This window comes from Rousettus aegyptiacus, unplaced genomic scaffold (assembly GCF_014176215.1).
Source record: "Rousettus aegyptiacus isolate mRouAeg1 unplaced genomic scaffold, mRouAeg1.p scaffold_m13_p_2, whole genome shotgun sequence".
NCBI classification, from domain to species: domain Eukaryota; kingdom Metazoa; phylum Chordata; class Mammalia; order Chiroptera; family Pteropodidae; genus Rousettus; species Rousettus aegyptiacus.
Window position 1 is genome coordinate 120,624,852 of NW_023416295.1, and position 17,756 is coordinate 120,642,607.

The following is a 17,756-nucleotide window of genomic DNA, read 5'->3' on the forward strand; positions in this document are numbered from 1 at the left end:
TGCAACGTGTGCAAAAAAGGCTTCCCGCAAGAACAAAAGTCAAATCCAAAATTCCTGTACCTTGGGAAAGTTTGTTGAGTCTCTCTTCATCTTTAAATGAAGACATTAGATGAAATCATCTCTGAGGTTAGATCCAACCTCCTTATTCTATGACTCACAAGATACACAAACAAGGGCGACATTAGTAGGCTGGCTGGAGGGGTCCTGGTGGGATCTTGCGGTGGCCATGAGAATGCACCACTCAGATCTGCTGCCGTGGGTGAGTGTGAAGGATGGATGGCCCCAGCTGCTGACCTTCAGGACCCACCCCCACACTTACTTGGAGACCACACTTTCACAGGCAGCTCCCAGCCAGTGACTGAGCAAGGAGGGGAGATTAAGGCAGGCCCAGTCCCGCGAGACGCAGGACTCCTTCAGTGAGTGACTGACTCCAGACCTCACCATTGCCTTGGCTGAACTGCTCATGCAACTATAGCCCAAGACTCTCCCTCCTGGCTCTCCCTCCTGCCTCTCCCTACCTAGCCTGACCCCCTCCCCTTCATCCTTCACTAGTGTTCCCCTTACCCATCTAATCCTATCTTGGCTTCTGTTTCTCAGAGAACCCAAACTAACTCGTGTGGTGCCAGCTGTGGTTTGAAAAAAACAAAAGGCACGGTGGAATTTGGAGACTGGCTCACGCACTGTCCAGCCGGCTCAGAGGGTGCTGTCCTGACTATACGTTGGGCGTGGACAGTCCCTTGAACAAGGTGGCGGCACGATTGCTGAAGAATTCCCCAGTGGTGACCCGGGAGAATATCCCTGTGGAGAGAAATGCTGTGGCAGGTACAGCGACCCAGGCATTTGAAAGATACGAGGGGCACAATATCTCCAAGAACAGCGGAGTTGGCTGGTTACTGCTAAGTTGTCCTGATGCTCTGCAAAAGGCTAGCAGACAACATATACAAGCGTGAGCGCCAGAGAACCTCTTCAGTAACTTACAGGGAGGCCCTTATCTCCTGCAGCAGAGGAACGGACAGAGTGGAGCAGCAGACTGAGGATCCGATAAAGTCATAAAGCTCTAAAGAGGTTTAAACACTCCACAAAGGCCAAGTGTATCATGCTACGGTCAGGCACCTGTTTGGAGAAAGCCGGCCCTCTGAAACATGGGATGGGAACTTCTCAACAGAGGCCTCTCAGGACGCTGGCTTGGCAGAGGCCTCTGAACCTCTGAGTTTGCAGACTGTTTCAGAAGAAGAGCTAACACTTCCACGATGTTGGAAAACATAGCAGAGATCTTTCCTGCAAGGTAGCATGTTCACTCTCAAGAGCAGCCTCTACCCCCTCTACTGGATACCAAGCCAGTAACTAGGATTAAACCACAGAATAACCTAGAAGGAAAGAGTCTGGGCTTAACAGAGGGGCAAAAAGATTGTATATCAGAAGGGCTGTAAGAACTGGTGAGGATGTACCAGCAGAAACCTGGGAGTAACCCTGGATTATAATTTAAGAGCATTTGATCAAGGAAGCAAGGGTGTAAGACTAGAAAAGCGAGAATTCATTGACTTGGGGGCATTTTCTCAGGACACAGGACTTAACACTGTGGTAATGGCCTCGGAGGATGAGATGAACTGCTGAGGTAGCTCTTGGAAGCCCAGAGACATGGTGGCCAATGCTGTGTGAACTGGAAACGCTTGAGTTGCCCTGAAAATGGTGGAGGAAAAACTAAGGAGCTTATACTCTAGTGGAAGGAGACAGACTCTTATATTCGACTCTTTATACCTCATTTGTGTGTCTAACTCTAAACACCTCAGAGTCAACATGTGCAAAACTGTACTCCTTATCTCCTCCCACAGAATCTGGTTCAGCCTCAGCTCCCCCCATCTCAACTAGCGGAAAGCCTGTCTTTCCAGTGGCTCGTTGTTAACATATCGTCAAAAGATATCCAGAGCCAGACTCCATCTCTCCTCCTCTGCTGCTTCCACTCGAGTCTGAGCCACTGTAATCTCCTGCTTGGGTTTCTACAATAATTGATTATACCCTGGCCTCGTAATAGCTTATTCTCAAACCAGTAACCCCGGTGATCTTTTTAAAAAGAAAAGTTAGAACATGTCACTCTCCATTCAAAATCAAGTGATGACTCTGCATTTCACCCAAAGTCGAAATCTGTATAGTGGGCTACATGGTCACCCCATGATCGCCCCACACCTCTTCCTTTCTTTCTTCCTCGCTCACTCTGCTCCAGCTACACTGGCTTCCAAAATGCCAGGCACGCTGTCCCCTGGGCCTTTATATCAGCTGCTTTCCTGTCTGAAATGCTCTTCCCCCAGGTATCTGATGGCCCACTCCCCACCTTCTTCGAGTCTTTAACTGTCACTTTCTCAAGGAGACCTACCCTGACCATACTAAAAATTTGAGTCACTTGGCAATCCAGAGTCCCTTACTCTTTTTATACTTTTTCCCCTTTTCCCAGAACACTTATCAGCACTTATTATACTATTTAAATTAATTATGTGTTTAATTTATTGTTTGTGGTCTGTTTACACCAACCAGAATGTAAGCACCACAGAGGGAAGGATTTTGTCTGTTTCGTTCACATGGCTGGCATTCAACGAATATTTCCTGAATGAAGTGCCTTGAAGATGTATTAGAGAGTGACTTGGAACGGGGTTACTTTAGAAAAAATTGCTCCTTGGACTATGAGCTCCTTGAGGACAGGGCTGGGTAGTAATCCTCAGTGACCTACACAGGGTTGGAATGCAATGAATTCTTGTTGAAACTCATTGGTTGAGAGCCGGAGGTGGGACCAGACATTGCCTTAGGATGGTTCTAAAGGCACTGTCAGTTTATTGGCTATCCTTAACGCTCCCTTGGTCTTGACACCTCCCAGAACCTGCTCACTTCCATTTTTTTATTTGCCAGAATTCTGTACTTAAGGCTTTGCACCAGATCCCTTTGCATCTGACAGCATTGACCCTGAATCTCTGTTTTTGTCACATTTTATGTGGAATCCTCAGAAGAGGGAGGTAGTCAGGAGTCTGAACAGAGAAGAAGGATATATTCTCGTTCCTTGGATCAAAGATTGCACCAAGGGCTAAAACTGCAGAGAGACGTGCCATGTTCAGTATTGAGGGTTGGTAGTCCTAACCATGTCGAAGACCACTGTACTTACTTCTTAAATCGACAAGCTCGCCTTCAGGGGAGATGTGTTAAGTGCAGACTGATGGTCACTTGTCTCAAGTTATAAGCCTGACTGGGAAAGGGGTCCAACCCAACTGACACCTAAGGTCCTGTCTCCTTTAGAGATTTTGTGATTCTGTGGCCTGGATAGAACATCAAATATTTTTTGACCCCACGTGTTGTATTTCTCCTTGTGAAGGACATATTACCCCGACCCATCTATTTTCCTATAATTCTTAATAAAAATTTCAAATTTCTTAGCAGTAATTTAGCTAGAAGACATAGCAGAACCATTTTCACAAACAGGGCCCTTTCAGCTCTCCATGGCCCGATGTCAGGACATTTAGCCATCCAGGGGCATCCATGCTGCCCAGCAGTTCTGTGCCCAGGAAAAAGAAGTGCTTAGAGAGCTCTTTGCTTCTCATTTACTGTTAAATCAGTTTAAATCTACAAAAGGACTTTACCTCTTCTCTTTAATTAATGACCAGACCTAGTATACTTACCGAGCCAGCTTCTTAAGAGCATATGAATAAAATTACTAGAAAAAAAAAAGCTGAAAACTTTCAGACGTTTAAAGTTGATACTGAGACTATAACTCATTGTGTGATACCTAAGAGAATGTGGAAGAACTGGCAGAAGAGTAGAAAGAATCATAGAATCATAGGAATTTAAAAGCAGAATTCGAGTTGCTCATTATGGAAACAAGTACCATGCAGCCCAGGGTTCAAATCTCTTGCCTGAGGTCCCCCGAGCCTCAGTTCTCAGCATTCCTACTGTGCTTTATTTCTTGTTCTCCCTCCCCCCTGATGCCAACCCTCCCCCCAAGTTATAGTCTCCCGTATTCTTTTAAACACGATCAAAACATAAAATGTTAACTTTTCACAGAGTCACATTTACATATTTAAATGAAATCAACTTGAAGGCTCCCCTAAACACAGGGCGAGGGCTTGACAGCGCTGTTGGCCTCCCAGCAGACCAATACCAAATATTTTCTGATGGCTGTTGGAAGGTCTTTAGCACTCATGTGAGGCGGGCTTGCAGTGCTGTTTGTGCCTTAGAATCCATTTGAAAATAATAGCTCTTAGCTTCACCTACCAGAACTCTGAAAATATTTTTGAAAATATTTTGTAGTGGTAACACTAGATGTGGGCCTTGGCAAGTCTCTGGGCCTCTAGGCAACTCCAATTTCCTCTTCTGTTAACCACGAGCGTGCAACAAATTGTGGTCTAAGTCAGATTCTGTGCTAAATGCCTACCTAATAGGGTTGTTGGGAGAAGTAAAGAAAATAGTAACATTAGCTAACATTAACTGAGTAGTTTCATGTCAAGCACTGGGCTAAGTACTTTTCTATGTGTTATCTAATTAAATCTCCATCACAACTCTAATAATGAGATATTATTACATGGAGTATGTACATTTATGAATGAGGTTAAATGACTTACCTAAGGCCACCCAGCTAGAGGTGGCTGTATTCCTATATCTCCTTGCTCTTAGTCTGTGTGTAGGTAGTTTGTGCATATGTTGTAAAGTGCTGCAGAAGTAAGTATAGATGCCATCTTTGAGGGTTGTGGAGAATCCCAACACTCTCCTCTTGTCTGCTTCTCCCCCTCTGAATTTGAATATGGGTGAAACCAAGTCATCTAGGGCAAGCTTGAGGGGGGAAAGGAGTCATAGTAGCCTGAGAAATGTGTGGGAGCAGGACTGGGGGTGGCAGGACACCGTGGTGCCTTAGCATTGGGCAGGCAGGACTGGAAAGGTTACTGACTGTATGGCCATTAGCTTCAGCTTTTTTTCTTCTTAAGAAAAGCTACATCTCCTTTAGATTCTCAGAGAAAAAAGGAGGGAAGGAAAGACAATTGTAATGGGGGGCTAGGCCTATAGAGATAATCCCTCTTTTATTTTCCTCATTTGTAAAATCATTTAACCTCTGTAAGCCTCAATCTCCTCATCTGTAAAAAAAAAATAATAATAATATCTTGCTGATAGAACTACCATGTAAGTATGAAATAAAATAATATGTGGAAAGCACATAGAAGCTTAATTAATGTTAACAAGAAAAATGATAACAATATGATTATATATCTAAACCTTAGTTCTGTCCAGTAAGTGCTCAGTAAATACTAGCAATCTATATATTTACTTTTACCGTTGGAATATGTGGCTAATGTGCAAATACACGGTAGTCAATACTAGAGCGCCCTCTGGTGGCCATGCTGTCACAAACAAAACCAACTATCCTGACCTTTCTCTCCATGAGCCCAGAAGTTGAAGGACCAGTCTGCCCACTCAAAGTTGAGGAGCCAGGTGTAGGTCATGCTGCAGATCCTATCATCATAAAACATTAATGATAGCTCGTAATGATTAAGAGTAATTCCCTAAATATGTTTGAGTTTGAGCATTATAAAATTAGCTGGTATTTATTCACCTTTGACCTACAAAAAAAGCCCATTTCATGTGGTGGACCTTAATCATTGCTGCTGTATGGGAAATAATTAAAAATCTGAGTGTGTAGTTTAAAAGTGCTAAAACAAAAGAAATAAAACACACGATGGCTATAGGAATGACTTGGTGGCTTTGGGATCTAAAGCTGGGGGAAGAACAGACAATCGTTCCTCACATTTTGTCAAACCCCTCAGGGATTTTAATAATCCGGGCTGTTTTTCTAATTTCCTATATCTCTTCTAACACCTTTCACCCTTACATTCCATCTTTACCTCAATCAGAAACACTGGTGGTGGTGGGCTTTTGCACTCCCCTTTTCTGCTAGTTCGCTTGCCAGTTCCTTCCATGCTTTGGAAAAAGATCTACTCTGAATCTCAAGAGGACAATCGATGGTGAAGCCTACACCCTGGGGTCACAAAATCACTGTCTCTGAGTCCTAACTTCGCTATTAGAATTTGAAACACTGAAATGGACCAAACTGCTCAATCATTTTCCCACCTCACCCATCAAGTCTGAAAGAACTAAGCCTTAAACACACACACACACACACACACACACACACACACACACACACACACAATTTTTAAATGGAATATATTACGCAAGAGACTACAGGTGTATTTATACTGAGATAAGCCTGTTTAAAAACTGCTGGTAAGGGTGTAAACTGGTACAAACTTTCTGTTAAAGAATTTGGCAGTATGTGCCAAGAGCCATTAAAGCTCTTAAGTAATTCTTCAGGAATCTGAACTAAGGAAATAAACAAACATGTGGGGAAAGATTTTCTTATGAAGATGTTACTGTGGCATTACATAAAACAGTAAAAAACAGCACCAAAAGAAACAGAATTTTTAAATCAAGTATGAAGCATCCTTAAGGTGAACTATTATACCTTAGAGATCATGATTTCAAAGAATATAGAGTGACAGGGAAAATGGGCACATTGTGATAAAGAGTGAAGATGTGTGTGTGTGTGTGTGTGTGTGTGTGTAGCTAATGATTACAATTTTACAAAGAAATAATTACAATTTTACAAAGAAATATAGCTACAATAGACACTGAAAAAAGAGGAATGAAGGACATTAAAATATTAAGAGTGATTATCTCTGAGTGGTGGATTGTAGGCAATTTTCCTTAAACATTCTTTTACATTCTCCAAAGCTTATGTAATAACTATACTTTACTTTCATGATTACAAAAATATAAGCAATACAAAATATAAGCAATACAATTTAATTTAAAAAGTCATTCAAATTTGAATTTTATAGTCTTTATGGTATTGAAATTAGAAATTGGATACCAGGTTTCATAAAAATCTAAAGTTGATAAATAACTAAATATGTTTTAAAATATGTCTTATAGTTGAAAACTGCTTTCCAGCAATCTCTCAAAGTCCTCACCATATCAAAACGCAGCAGCAAAATAGAAGTCAGAGAATTGTTTTCTTGGTTCTTAGCCACATTCTGCAGCTTCAAGGAAATTCTGTTTGAATGTTCTTTTCAAGGTTCTCCACTGAATTGAAACCATTCTGAAATTTATCCTTTTATCAGCGGCCGAAGCCAGTAACATTGGGGATTATAGAGAGCTCTCATAATATAATCAGCTGATACCTCCAAAACATCAATATCCTGAGTCCTGAAATATTGCCAAGACTCAGAAGCTTATTAACGACATTAGAACCATTGCATTTATCATTTTATACCTTTAAAGCCAGTAACGGAAGAGCACAGTATCAAATCCCAGTCCACAAGAGTAGATCGATGAGGTAGAATATTAAAACACTGCAGTATAGCACATTTGGGGGATGCCTCATGACAAGAAAGTACTCAAGATCTAATTCAATTCTCAGCACCCCCTGTGAGGTACACATCATTAACTTCTAGATGTACATACAGGACATTATATGCTAGGGTGGCATTCCCAGCTGGGGATATTCTTACCCTCAGATAGAAGTTTATGTTCGGCCTGTTGGGAAGACTTTTTTTTTACACATTCTGCATGGCTCTGTCTAGCAAACCAAATCTGGGACTCCCTAAAATATCAACTTTTAAATCTGAAATTCTACAATTTAAAAATAATTGGACTAAAATAAATTAAATATTAAATTGCTTTATTATTTTCTAAAACTTTAGAGTCACATAGGAGAGCTCGGTATTATTTTTTTAAAAATCTATAAAAATAATGTAAATTATTCAAGCACTGGTAGTTCAGATACCTTCTGAGAGACTTTCTAAAACATTTGTGTAAACCTTACACTTGATCTCTATATTTGTGCAAGCCAAACAAGCATGTATTTGTCCTCCCTAGAGCTTCTGATAATACCTCTATTCTCTTCTCCGTTCATTCCAAAGTCATCCTATTAAATTTCAAACTGCATCTCTAATCTGAGCTTTTCTTCCGGAGATGAAGGCATTTTTCTGAAGTTGGTTTTAAGGCATGTACAACTTTGCAGGAACTTCAACAGGCTCCAGTCGAAAAATTCACATCAGTCACTACTTAAAATGAAGCCATCAGAAAAGCTATTTTTCATGCCCTTTACAGATTCTCAGTTCACTCCCAATGCCTCTGCCAAGTGTAACTAAATCAATTGGGAATTTAGCAGATGTGAACCACCTACACCGAATACCCTCTGCACAACTGCTATTACTATCTTGAAGAAGAATTAACTTCATTAGGGGAAGAACAAGTGGCAAAATCATGGATCTGGTCTTTTGTACTCAGTGTTGTTGGTTAGTGGGATGCAGCCTCTTGGCCTCTAATTGAATAATAGTTTCATTCACCTATGAAGGAAAGATAGATATTGGTGCCTCATTTCAGTAATCCTATTCAGACACTTCAATGAGCTCTCAGAAATTAACAAGACACCACAGATCATTTAATGCAAGTGTCCCCAACCTTCTGGAAAACAACAACAGACTTTTAAAGAAAATTCTTGATGTGTTGGGAGTGAAGATGCTAGAAATGGTCGAGTTTGCAGAGAAGTGGGTATTATTGCCCGTTGTACCCCTTTTCCTTCTGGAAATCTCAGCAAAATGGGGAAAACAATGAGGATGGGGTCGCTGGCAGAAACCAGACTGAAGAGATAATGGAAGTAGATAACCTACGAGTTGGAGATCCTTTCTTTAATGACACCAGTGAAAATGGATGGGTTCCCTAGCAGGGTGTTCATGCTGAGGTTCTTTATCAGATGAAAAAAGAGCCAACACATGCATTCAAATTTCATGTTCTATTTTCAGCAGCCATGAGTACACTTGTCAACAAGACCACATCCTGAACATGGATGGGTAATTGCGCAGATCAAAGCCTCGTATTTTATCCCAAATCTGTTGGATAAACTATTCATACGTTCTATGATGTTATTTCTAAAATCACAACCCATAGTTAAGCTTCCGATGGACGGAGTGATGGCAAAGAAAGAACACGAGCCTCTGAAGATGCACAGGTAAGCTATGAGGGTGGAAGACCATTCATGAGCACCTGAGTGATGGCATTGCTCGAAACCCAGAACTTTACAAGTACCAGAGAGTGCCTACCTGAATGTTCTTTTTGCTTGAGTGTCTTACTTCACAAGTGGGCCCACAGTTTGGTAATTTCCCATTCTGCGGGTAATCCAGATGTACCAGGTCCCGGCAGTAAGAATGACATATATATTTACCCTCTGAAAAAGAAAGTGCATGAGGTTCCTGATTAGATGTATATGGATCTGTCTCCATCCCCCAGGAAGAGGGAATGTGAGGTCTCAAAGCCAGCATCTGACCTGGAGTATCAAAATGTGTTTTTGAAAGGCTCGTTTGTTCACAACAGTGTTCTGAATCATTTAAACCCAGACTGCCTTGGTCTTCTCTGAGATCCAAACATAATATCAGTGAATATATTTCACAATATATATTCACAATAAATTAGGCTACTACAATTTTTATTTTTGCAATTTTCAAGTGGAGATAAAATTCACATGATACAAAAGCTGCCATTTTAAAAAATAAAATTCAGTGCTTTTTACTACATTCATAATGTTGTCTAGCCATCACCAACATCAAATTCCCTCACCACAAGACCAAATCCCTGACAAGTTGGCAGTCACTCCCCATTTTCTTCCTCTGTCTCCTGTCAACCACCAATCTACTTTCTGTTTCTATGGATTTGCCTATTCTGGACATTTCATAGAAATGGAATATATGGCCTTTTATGTCTGGCTTCTTTCACTTAGCATAATGTTTTTAAGGTTCACCCATGTTGTATCATGTATTAGATTTCACTCCTTTCGAATAATAGTCGATTGCCTGAAAGTGTCACATTTTTAAAAGAGCTCTTACAGCCACATCACAACACATAAAAACTTCTATAACTCTATTCAACAGCAAACAGAATTCTCTAAACAGTAATCTAGTAGAAGAACCCGTTCAAGAGGGATCTTAGATTATGAAATACTTAAAGGGCCTTATTATGAAATAACTTTACTATTAAAGTGGTGTCTGGGCAAGAAAAACCTTGGAGGAAAATTTAGAGTGGGGGTTCCACATGAAGATCTTATTCTAACCAAGGATAAAGTGTCTATGTTGACACCATTATCTTGAGGTGATGGGGGAACAGGCAAGATTTAAGGGAGATTAATTAAAAAAATCATTTACCCCTCTTCACTATGATCAATATAGTCTCTACCTTGAAGTCTCTATTTTGGAACCACACTGCTATCAGTGAAAAAGGGAAAAATTGAGCATGTATCTAAAACATGTGTAGATGAAGATGGAAAGTCAAATTTGGGAGCTGCGTAAGAGCTGGGTTATGTGATGAAGTTTGTCACCTTTAAGTTCATATGTTGAAATCCTAACCTCCAGGACCTCACAATGTGACTACATTTCGAGGTAGCGTCTTTAAAAAGGTAATTAAGATAAAATGAGTTTGTATAGGTGGGCCCTAATTAGAAGAGGATATTAGGACATGGATAACACACAGACCAAAGGGCAGCCATGCGAGGACACAGTGAGAAGGCAGATATCTACTGGCCAATGAGAGAGGTCTCAGAAGAAACCAACTCTCTTGCACTTGATCTTGGATCTTTAGATTCCAGAACTAGGAGAAAATTAATTTCTGTTGTTTAAGCCACTCAGTTGGTGCTGTTTTGCTATGGCAGCCCCAGCAAAATAACACGAGCACTATTGTCAGGATTTTGATATGAGGGGAGAAGACTCTAAGGTGACTCCCAGGTGATGCCTTCCAGAAGGTAAAGACACTGATAGAAAAGGACTGAGCTCAGGGAGGTTTGAAATTTAGGTGCCAGTGAAACTATGAGAGAAGATGTCCAGGTGGGTATGTGAGTCTGGAGTTGAGCAGGGATTACTGAGGAGGGGCTGGAGTTTGGGAGTCATTTAACCTGTTAGGTTGTATGGGAAGACTTGAGTGTGACTGAGGGCACTCTGCAAGAGTGGCTGTTTGGAAACAGCATGTTTGTTGGTCAGACAGTGTGACTTTGAATTCTGCCTCTATCTCTTACTGGCTGTGAGGCTTTGCACAAGCTACTAGCTCAATCTGTACCTTGAGTATCCCCACCTGTGAGCAGATGGGATAATGGAGCCTTGCTGGGCTCTGTGAACCATAAATGATGTAACATGTTACATCCTAGAATGTTACGTTCTAAAAGAGGAACTCATACAAAGTGGCAGCTACTCTTGTGTAGCAAGAAGTAGGACAAGGAAAGATCACTGATGTTGAAGTGATGCTCAGAGGAAAGTGAGCATCTGAAGGACAGTTCTAGAAGTAAGATGCAGAGACCTAAGAGGAGAAGTAAGCAAGAATGTGGGGAAGAAGTTTAAAACTGGAGAAAATCCCAAGAAAACAATTGGGTCAGCAGTGTCAGGTGTCACAGAGAAGTCGATTAGACAAGTATGGAACAGAGTGCAGAGATTTGGCTGTTAGCAAACTGGAGTAAAGAGAGATTGCCCTGAAGTAAGTGAGATACGGGAGTGGAGACATAGAGTATAAAGCAGGGACCGGTGTTCCTATGAGAATCTAATTCCTGCTGATCTGAGGTGGAGCTGAGGTGGTGATGCCAGTGCTCCAGAGCTTCTGCAAATACAGATGAAGCTTCACTGGCTCCCGCTGCTCCCCTCCAGCTGTGCGGTCTGGCTCCTGACAGAACGGAGCCAGGTCTGTGGCTAGGGCATTGGGGACCCCTGGTATAGACCATTCTTTCCAGAAGTTGAACTACATTCTGCCAGGCAGTGGGAAGAGTCCAAGGTAAAATAGGACTAGGTCCTGTCTACAAAGAGCATATACATGAACACCAGCTATGTATTTGATTATTCAACGAAATAAAGACATGATACTAAGAGGAAAAAGGGCACTGCATTCTTCGCCTGTGTGCTCGCCTTCTGTTCTTGTCTGCCCCCAAAGGGAACTGGCACTGAAATCCTACAGAAGTCCTTATTTCAGTCAAAATAGAATGAGATATACATTTCAATTCCTTATCCTATATTTTTCCCCTTTCAAGATTGTGCAGCATCTTTTTAAAATTTAATTTTTGTGAATCCTCATGGCTCTCCCTTATCTGGGAACTAGATTGACACTGTTATTATTTACGTGTGCCTACATGGTAATAAACCTAAACACAAATTGAATTAGAGAGCTTTGTGCTATTCTAAGAGGGAATTCGCTAATGCCATTAGGAAACATTTTATCTTTTGATGCATTTTTGTTTTCATTCATAATTAATTTTACAATGTCAAGCCTACAGCAGGCCCACCATTTCCTGCTGTTAAAAGCCTACCTAAAAAAAGGGAGAGCAAAACTTAAGCATCAGCAAAGTTTTATCCCTTTATTGTAAATGGAGTTTCAATAGAATGGCAATACTCCTATGGGGAAGCATTGAATTATAAGACTAAAAGGAGCTTTGCAAGGCTATCTACCAAATTTTTCCTATGCTGAAAGGCACTTTTTGTTTTGTTTTTTTTGCATGTAAACATCTCTGAAATGGGCATGTGTCTTACAATGAATGGCATGGCACGGTGTAATGGACAGTATTTTCCTTTCTTAACAGTGCAAAAAATTATGTCACAATTGTTGCTGTCTTAGATACGATGAGACATGGTAATGCTTTGTCTTACTACCAGACAAGCTATTCTAGAAATGAAACTACTTATTGGTTCTGTGAGAGCCTCTAGATAATAGTAATAAGATAATCGGTGATGTGGCAGATCCTCTGCCCTGAAAACATTTTCCACAAATGAGCATGAAGGCAGGCTGCTCACACCAAGAAACAAGACAAGCAAGCCATGGCTTAAAACTAAGTAACATTCCTCTTTAAGTCCATTCCAGCCCTTCTCTCCCTAAACACACGGGCGCGCATGCGCACACACACACACCCCCCTTTATGAGCCACCTTCTCACTTTTTAACTTACACAGCTTTTTATTAGCCTCGGGAAGGGAAATCTATCAGCCACTGGCAAAAGTGGAGATCCCTCTCTTTTACTCAATATTTAACTTCTGCTAAACCTCCATTTAGATTTTGTTGACAACAAAGAACCACCCACTTTTCGAAGGTTTAGGAACCCCCAGGCTCCCGCACGCGCTTGCAGGTGTGTGGCTATCCTGGGACACCTCCCACACTCCTTCCAGCACAGCGAGCCTGAAGGCATTTTCTGTTTCTTCTCAAGAAAGACTCGGAGCCGTGGCCTACAGCCTGGAAATCCTCGAGTCCTTTTAGGAAGAATCTGAATTGCAAAACACATGTCTTTGATATTTATAACCAGTCAAAATAATGCTGGAGTTAATGTTACATCTGTTATGGAAAATCCGACCTACTGAGCTGCCCTGTGATAGGAAGGAACTGCAGGGGGCTGTGGTCTCCATCTTCCATTTAACTCATGCAAAATTCGAAGGCACGTTTGCCTGCGAGAAATAAGGCGTCCTTGTGACTGGCTTCTAAACGAACTCAGCTGACGAGAAACCCAAACGGCAGGCCCAGCTGAAGCATTTTTCCCCAGCCCTGCACGGCAGCAGGGTCTTTCTAGAATATCAAAGGCACAAACGACTGAATGAATCAACATGGAGACTCTCATCCTCCCAGCAGGCCAGGTGCCATCAGACTGTCAGAAGCAAATGTAACCTACCGGGTATGTGGGTTTTCTTCACCTGAAAGTTGATTTTGCCTGAGAGCTTGTAAATTGCAGTTCCCATCTCTGAGTCCGGCTCTGCTGTGCTACACAGAGAGACAGCTGAGGGTGACAGGCTGAGCGGGCCAGCCCCGGCTGACCTGTGTGACTCAGAGCCCACCAGGAGGCCGGGCCTCCCTCCACAGCCTGGCTTCACGTGTTTTTCCAACTGGCCACCTGCGTGCTCAGTGGCTCTGCTCGTCAGGGCTGTTCAGCTTTCACAGCCGTGTCTGTAAATTAGGTTGGAAGAGGTTAAGGGAGCAGTCAACAGGGTCAATGGGAGACACCTGTAAGGTGCTCATTAAGGCCTCTGGACACAGTCTAGGCAAGCTGTGTGACCTTCACAAGTTATTTAACCTCTCTGTGCCTCCATTTTTTTTCTGTAAAATACAGTTGCCTTATCCATGGGGATCTCTCCAAAACCCCCAGTGAATGCCTGAAACCGTGGATAGTACAAAACCCCATATAAACTATGTTTTTTTCTATACGTGCAAACCTATTATAAAGTTTAATTTATAAATTAGGCACAATAAAAGATTAACAACACTAATAATAAAACAGAACAATTATAACAATATACTATAATAAAAGTGATGTAAATGTGGTCTCTCAAAATATCTTATGGCACTCAACTTTTCATTTAAGTAAGCATTTTACAGCTTCTCTCTGGAATGTATGAATTGCCATTATCATTATTCCAGTGTTTTGGGGCCATTATTAAGTAAAATGGGGATTATTTGAACTTGAGAAAAAAGAAAACATTTTCAGAGTGGAGTCTACCAGCACTGCAGACCTCTAGGTATCAATGCAATACTGTGACAGTCGATCAGATAACAGACAGTTGCTAAGTGACCGATGGGTGGGGAGCACGACCAGTGTGGAATCGCTGGACAAGGGGGTGATTCACATCCAGGGTGGGACAGAGTGGTGGGCGCACAATTTCAACACACTATGCAGAACACTGGGCAACTTACAGCTTATGAATTGTTTACTTCTAGAATTACGCGTTTAATATTTTTGGACCATGGTTGACCACGGTAACAGAAAACATGGAAAGTGAAAACGCAGAGTGCCGGGAACTACTGTACTTCCAAGAAGACTAGGAAACCCCACTTCGTGTGATAAATTGAATCAGGATTCCCACCGTTTGGGGGAAAGGGACTGGGGCAACCGACAGGCATTAAGAGAAGGGAGGGAGGGCTGCTCATTAGCATTCTTTAAACAGGTCCATAAACGGCACTGTTTTTATTAGTACTGGCAAGCTGCACTCCATCCTGAGGGTACAAATTGCTGCCTAGTGTCATCCTTGCGAAGACTCCTTCTAAGCATCCTCTTCACAGTGGGCGCACTTCTGGGGGTTAGGAATCCTTCTTGAAGCTGAGCTTTTCTGTCCCTGATTGCCCCCATTTCGTCGACTTTGAAGCATTTCTATCCCTTGGTTAAACGCAAGTCAGTCTTCTGGGGAAGGCGGCATTGCTTTACTTTTCTGAGGCAGAGAGTGAGACCTTAGAGAGGGGGGCGGTCAGGAGTTGGTGCAAAGCCCTCAGCAGCACAAAAATAGCATTTCTTATTTTTCAGCTGGCTCTGTCACTGACCAGCGTGTCTTCTAGGTTCTCAGTTTTCACATTTGTATAGCAAAGGGCACTTCCAGCTGACCTCTAAGGTCTCTGTAAATTCTGATGTCCTCTGAGATTCTCAAATTGGAGTTTGTACAACCTAGGAAGGAAGGGGTGGTATGGAATCCATACAAAGCTACAGGCTAAATATGGTTCATCTTTCTGGAGCACTAACATTATTTTTTAAAATATATATTAAAACAAAACAGGCAGCGTGATGGAATGCAATTTAAAATTTCCATTTTTTTAAGGAAAAAAGTGACAATGGTTGAACAACATTGTGAATGTAATGAATGCCACTAAATTTAATATTTAAAGATGGTTTAAATAGCAACTTTTCTGTTATATTTATTTTTACTACAATGAAAAATTTGAAAAACAATGTTTAGTTGAGCTAGACAGTCCAGAAATAAGCTCACACATACTTGATCAACTGATTTTCAACAAAGGTAAAAAGGCAGTTTAGTGGAGAAAGGTAATCTTTTTAACAAATTGTGCTAGGACAGTTGGATATTTTTATGCTTTTTGCACATTTTAAAATAAACATCAATTCACACCTCTCACTATATACAAGAATTCATTCTAAATGTAAAACCTAAAGTTATAAAATTTCTAGAAGAAAACATAGGAGTAAATTTTTGTGATATTGAGTTAAGCAAAGATATCTTAGGTAAGATGCCAAAAGCATAATTAATAAAAGGAAGAACTGATAAGTTGGAGTTCATCAAAATTAAGAACTTCTCTTCAAAAGACACTGTTAAGAGAATGAAAAGATGAACCACAGATATTTGCAAATCTTATATCTGATAAAGGAACATATGATGAATCTTAAAACTTAATAACTAGAAAGCCGAGAACCCAATCAATGGGCAAAAGGTTTGAACAAACTTTACAAAAAAAAAAAAAAAAAGATATATAAATAGTAAATAAGTACATGAAAAGATGCTCAATATTATTAGTCATTAGAAAAATGCAAATTAAAACCACAATGCAGTACTGCTACACACCTATCAGAATGGCTAAAATGAAAGAGCGACCTAATCAAGAATTAGAGAGGAGAAACTGGAACTCTTTCTTACATGCTGCTGGTAGGGATACAGTGGCAGGACTTCTTTGGAAAATAGTTAAACAGTTTTTAAAAGGTTAAATATACAGCCACCATATGACCCAGCTGCTCCACTCCTATGTATTTACCCAAGAGAAAGGAAAACAAATGTCCATATGAAGACCTGAACACAAACACTCATAGTAGCTTTATTTTTATTTTTAAATTTTTAAAAATTAGTATTGTAATTTTCCCCCCCATGTTTGTGCAGTTTCTTTTTTCTTTTTTTCACAGCACCTTTTTAAAAAAAAAAAAAATACAAGAGAACAAATCTACTTTTATTTATTTATTTTCAATAAGTTTAAATCCGTGAGGGGTACAGCATTACACAGAGTCTGCATCCAGTGGCCTTAGGAGGAAGGTTGCTTTGGAATTTGGCACAAACCATGCTGCTATTTCCGTGGGCAAGAGTTACCTTTCCCCAGATTACCCTAGTTTTGTTCCTTTTGCCACCAGGAGTCACTATGTCATTCTTTGCCTTGTACACATAAGCATGTCTCTTGCCTAGACAGAATTCAGCTTCATCTGGAGCATAAACACCTTCAATTTTAAAAAGAGCTGTGTGCTCTGTTTTCTGAGACCCTGCTAATAGCCAGCAAAACTGGCCTTGGACTACCGCCTTCCAGACGTATTTGCTGTTTTAGATGTCCTGTTCCCAGCAGGCCTCCGCAGGCTCCGGGATGGTGGGAAGATCATAGTAGCTTTAGTTTGAATAGTTTCAAACTGGAAACAATTCAAATGTCCATCAACAGGGAAATGGATAAATTTTGATACAGTGAAACATGCACTATTCGACAATTTTTAAAAATGAACTATTTTGATAGATACATTATGGATGAATTTCAAAATAATTACATTGCATAAAAGAAACCAGACAAGAGATTAAAAAAAAAAAAAGTGGCGTAGATGATACAGGTTCTGTTCATCCCTCTGGCGAGCAAATCAAAGTTGTCATGGAAACAAGGAGCAGCAGCAAGAAAAAATCACCTGGGATCTAGATGAACAAGCCATACAACTACGGAGGAATCCAAGAAAGCACCCTGCAGCAGCGGGAGGTAGGATGGGGCGAGGACGCGGGGCTGCCCCATCCCAAGTGGCTGAGTGAGACAAAGGCAGTGACCGTGGCAGACGCCTCTTAAAGGGGCCGTGTTTGAGAGCGGATTTTCGTGGTAACAGACCTGCTTGCACTGAGCACCAGTGCCCATTTGGCTGTACACAGGGGACACCAGGGACTTACAGGGAGACATTGTTGGAGAGAGGGCCAAGGGGAGATTTGTTGGGTACAGAAG

The 17,756-nt window shown here is 41.2% G+C and overlaps 1 pseudogene; it reads right to left on the bottom strand.

Moving 5' to 3' along the window:
* Positions 1–16,768: 16,768 nt before the first annotated feature.
* Positions 16,769–17,163, bottom strand: LOC107508205 (annotated as a pseudogene).
* Positions 17,164–17,756: the final 593 nt, after the last annotated feature.